We start from the raw sequence: 5,412 nt of genomic DNA, 5'->3' as shown, positions 1-5,412 counted from the left end.
ATATTCTATTAGAATATTTCACTTATTTTTCAAAAAAAAAACGGAATTTTTTTTTATTATTTTATTTATTTATTTATTATTATTATTATTTTTTAGTTAATTCAAGTTCTGAAAATAATATTTAAAAAAAGAATTTTTGGATTTTTCCATTTATTTTGCATTTTAAAATTATTTTTAAATTTGGTCTTACGGTCTCACAAAATTAGAATGGTCTCAAATAAACCTGAATATATATATATATATATATATATATATATATATATATATATATATATATATATATATATATATATATATATATAATCTGAAGGAGCTTATGAATAGTAACTTTCCATATTTTTTGTTTTGACCACAAAACTTTACATGCTTTAGGTTTTGGCCACAACAAGTTTGGGAAATTGATAGTTTTAATCCTTGGATTGCTTTATTTTGTAGTTTTGGCCACAATAAGTTTGGAAGGTTGACAGTTTTGGTCATTGGATTGTTACCATCTCAATATTTACATAAGCAATCCCTGCTTTAAAATTATGTTTACATAAATGGTCCCTACAATTTATAGAAATGGTCCATATCTTGATAAAATTACAGAAACGGTCGCTTTGTGTTTACACTTTCATCACATATCTTTTAAAGTTTTCCGGTTTTCACTAAAAGCGGCATAACTGCGCTTTGTTTACTCGTTTATATTAAATATTTTTTTGTTACTTTTGTCTTTTTCAGGTTTTTGTGATATATTATGAATATATGGAGCAAAACTACAATTAATTGTGGTTATTGTAATTTCAGGAGATAAATTAATATATCAAAGATGGCTGTATGGGCCCTATAATTATAAAAAAATGGAAAATCATAATTTGCATATCTCATTTATGTTTCTTTTAACAAAATAATGCTAAACTTTTATATACAAGTATCCTATATTTATATTTTTCTCAAAAAGCTAATCAAACCATACAAAGAAAATATAAAAAGATTCCAATGTCTAAACTTAAAAATATATGGAACAAATATAGATTGATTACTAAATTTTGCCCCCTTATGTTTTCATTAGCTGTAAGTAGGTGAGAATTAGTTAGTTAGGTTCTAGGTACAAGTTGAAGTTTGGGCATCACCTTTTGTGCTCTGGAGACATTATGATTTATGTTCCTCGTATTGGTCGTATCTATGCTTGGTGGGGTTATATATCCAGGGGTGAAATTTTCCTTTTGGCTAATGTAATTCTCATATTTTTATGTTTTAAAATGCAGATATAAAGATCGATGTCTAATGGCAAGAACAAGTCACCTAACATTTGTTAGTATTGATTAATTTTTTCATTTATTTATATATACATTCTAGTCAGATATACATTTTTGAATGTGGTTAAAACAAGATACTGTTTATAGTTCAGTTATAGAAATTTTAAATCTGTATACTTCTTTGTATTTTGTTACAAAATATTATCATGTCTTTAATTTTTAAAACAACATGAAGTTAAAAATTTTAACAATAAGGTTAAGTTAAAACAATATGAAGTTAAAATTTTTAACAATAAGGTTAAGTTATTTCCATCTCTTGGTTTGTAGTGAAAATGTTCCCTTCCAAAAGTTTCGTCCATATTTTCATGAAAATTGTTGATTTTAATAATGACAACTTCAATATGAAAACAACCCGCTTTGTTGAAACTGTCAAGTGTAAGATACTTCTTGGGCATTTAGTAAATTGGAAATTTCTTGGAAACTCACATCTCTCTCTCTCTCTCTCTCTCTCTCTCTCTCTCTCTTTATATATATATATATATATATATATATATATATATATATATATATATATATATATATATATATGGTTCATTTCTTTGAGATGCTTAAACCACTTACATTCAAATCTTAAACTAATTAACTCATGGATGGCATCTTTACCATCATCTTCTTCTTTAGCTCCGGTCTGTTCTTCTCGGTCATGGAAGTACCATGTTTTTATTAGTTTTAGAGGAGAAGATACTCGTAAGACTTTTGTGGGTCATCTCTACACAGCTCTCGAACAACAAGGGATCCACACTTACAAAGATGATGAAACACTCCCTAGGGGCGAATCAGTTGGTACATCTCTAATGATGGCTATTGAAGAATCACAAATCGCCGTCATTATATTCTCTAAAAACTACACAAGTTCTTCATGGTGCTTAGATGAACTTGTACATATCATGAAATGCAAGGATACAAGAGGCCAAATTGTGATGCCCGTATTTTATGATGTTGATCCTTGCTAGAAAATAGGGAATGGATAGATTACTTGGATTCTCTGAAAGTTGTGATTCACTATCAAATTGAAGTATTTCGATGGTAAAGATCGAACACTCAATTCGATGAAATTCAGAGAATGAAATCTGAGATGTACCGGAAAAATGACCAAAAAACGGATATATCCTTTCTGTCTGAAAATTGTCAACAGACAGTTACAAACTGTCATAAAACTTCCAAACCTGTCATTCAACGGATCTCAGGAAAAAGGGCAACTTTCTAAAATTGGATTTTTGATGCAATTTTTAATATAGCAACATAGCCTAAATAAAAAAAATCTGCACCGACCTGGCAACTCGATCCCAACCAAGGGCTTTGCCCCTTGGACCCCGCCAGGGGCTGCCGTCCCTAAGACCCCGCTCCCAGGGGCGCTACCCCCGAACCCTCGTCCGTTTAGGGGCTTCACCCCTAAATAACAATGTACTTTGAATCTTGAAAAACTTGAACAAGTGTGCACTCCTACACCATCCTAACTTGTTCAATATTCAACAAGATCACTTTTGGTCAACAATTTTAATCCTATTACACTTAAATAATATTGATGATATAAAATCACCAACAATCCTTCCGAAGTTCGAAAACAAAAACTCAAACATGGAGAAGCATTTGTGAAACATGAGTTGGAGAACAACAAGAAGAAGGTTGAATCTTGGAGAAAAGCACTTGTGGATGCAACCAACATTTTCTGGATGGGAAACCGAGCACATTGCCAATGGGTAATTTTCTTCTTTGTTTGTGCACTTTTTATGCTTAAGATATGTGTGCTCTACTACAAGACATTTATACTTATACATTATAAGCTTTTGAATGATAAAGCCAAATTCTTGATGATATAGTTCCTCTTTTTAGAGTACAACAAATGATTATACTTGTGCTCAATATTCCAATTACAGTATCCATATTTTTTGGGGGATCCAACAAGTAAGATATGAAGTTTATTGGGTATTTTGAAAAAAACAACTGGTAGTACAGAGTGAAGAAGGAAGATGCATGATAAGAAGTAGGTACCTGTACAAATGTTTCAATTATTCTTGATGAGGTTGATGACCTTATTTGATAAACAAAGGCTTTAACTAGATCACTTCATAAGAGCCAAATAATAATCAATACTACTGAGATTAACATCTGCTAAGAACTCACAAAGTGAAGATTCTCTAGGGTAGTAGTTTATGATAAGTCTATTTGTCATTGTGTTAATGTCTTAATGACCCTTGTGATATTCAATTTGCACGCACGTGTCAAAATGCATCAAAAATATTGTTGACACAATTTCACATAGATTGCATCCAGTAACTTCAAGTGTGGATGAAAACCTGATTGGAATAGAGTCCCACATGCAACATTTGATACTAAAGTTAATAATCGGACTATGTGATGTTTGAATGATTGGAATATGGGGGGTTGGAGGTGGTGGTAAGACAACTCTCGCCTCTTCTGTTTATAATGAAATCTCCTGCAAGTTTGATGGTTGCTGCTTTCTAAAAAATATTCGGGAGGAATCAAGTAATGAAGATGGTTTAGAAAGAATGCAAAAAAAATTGTTTATGGTGTTCTGAAACAGAAGCAAGTGGAGGTAGGGAGAGCAGAAGAAGGAGGATGCATGATAAGGGATAGATTACAACATAAAAAGGTGTTGATTGTTCTTGATGATGTCGACAAAGTTGAGCAACTAGAAGAGTTAGTAGGATCACGTGATTGGTACGGTGAAGGAAGTCGAATCATAATCACAACAAGAGATGAGCATGTATTAACTGCACATGAAGTAGATGTGATACATAATATGAGTTTGTTAGATGATGATGAGACTATGAAGCTATTGAGTTTCTTAGATGATGATGAGGCTATGAATCTATTTTTCAAGCATGCACCAAAGGGTTACAAGTGTATAGAAGACTATGAGCAACTTTCAAGAGATGTGGTTTCTTATGGTGGTGGGCTCCCATTAGAACTTAGAGTTCTTGGTTGGTTTCTATGTGACAAAGAGATTGATGAGTGGAGGAGTGCCTTGGCTAGATTGAAAGAAATTCCAGAGACTGATATTCTTGATAAGTTAAAAATAAGCTTTGATGGACTTAAGCCCGTGGAGAGAGAGTTGTTCCTTGATATTGCATGTTTCTTCAGAGGGGAGAAAAAAGATGAAAGCGCAACGATGATACTAGATGCTTGTGGTTTTCACCCTGTTATAGGCATAAAGGTGTTGGTACAAAAGGCTCTAATAAGTATTTGGAATGGAAGGTTTGATATGCATGATTTGGTACAAGAAAGGGCACACTACATTGTTAGAGGAGAACACCCCAAGAACCCTGAAAAACATAGTAGAGTTTGGAAGAAGGAAGATGTTCTAAAAATATGTGCTATGGATCCAACAACGGTAATAGTTAAGCTAGCTTTTCATGATATATATATATACACTAGAAAACAAGGGGTTTTGCTACAAGAAAATAACTACGGAAAATTTCCGTAGGTAATTACCTACATAATACCAACGAAATTCTTATGGAATGGATACCCTAAATTAGTAACGGAATAGCTACGGAATAACTACAGAATAATGACAGGCACACATCCGTAGGTCTTCCGTTGGTAATTAGCTACTGAATAACTACAAAATAACGACAGAAGTAGGACTATAGGTATTTCGTATGTAATTAACTACATAATAGCTATACACTACCCACAGAAGAATATAACTACAGAATAACTACGGAATGCCAATGACTTTATAAATTCATTATTATTATTATTATTATTATTATTATTATTATTATTATTTTTCAATATTCAAGTCTTAAAAAAAATTGTATCGTTTTGTTTTAAATATTTAAAACACATAAAACTAAAAATCATATTAATAGTACTATTAATAATAATAATTATTATAAACATAATGATAATATATAATAATTGTAATGAATGTGCTTAACACACAAACAAATGAACAAACGAAAAAAAAACAACGTTTAACACATCAATAAGATTAAATAATATACATTTAATGTATGAATAATGAAAAATGATGATAATTAGGGGAAATATATATATTTGTATAAGCAAGTGTATGTATGTATTTATTTATGTATGTATGTAAGTATATATATGTGTGTATATATATATATATATATATATATAT

General features: G+C 31.1%; 2 pseudogenes; both read left to right on the top strand.

The window, feature by feature from the left end:
* Positions 1-1,888: 1,888 nt before the first annotated feature.
* On the top strand, positions 1,889-2,251 carry LOC145009666 (toll/interleukin-1 receptor-like protein pseudogene; annotated as a pseudogene).
* Positions 2,252-3,664: 1,413 nt separating this feature from the next.
* Positions 3,665-4,746, top strand: LOC145009665 (disease resistance protein RUN1-like; annotated as a pseudogene).
* The last annotated feature ends 666 nt before the right edge of the window (positions 4,747-5,412 follow it).

Source organism: Lactuca saligna, chromosome 8 (genome assembly GCF_052625555.1).
Source record: "Lactuca saligna cultivar CGN05327 chromosome 8, ASM5262555v1, whole genome shotgun sequence".
Lineage (NCBI taxonomy): Eukaryota > Viridiplantae > Streptophyta > Magnoliopsida > Asterales > Asteraceae > Lactuca > Lactuca saligna.
This window is presented reverse-complemented; position numbering and strand designations above follow the sequence as displayed.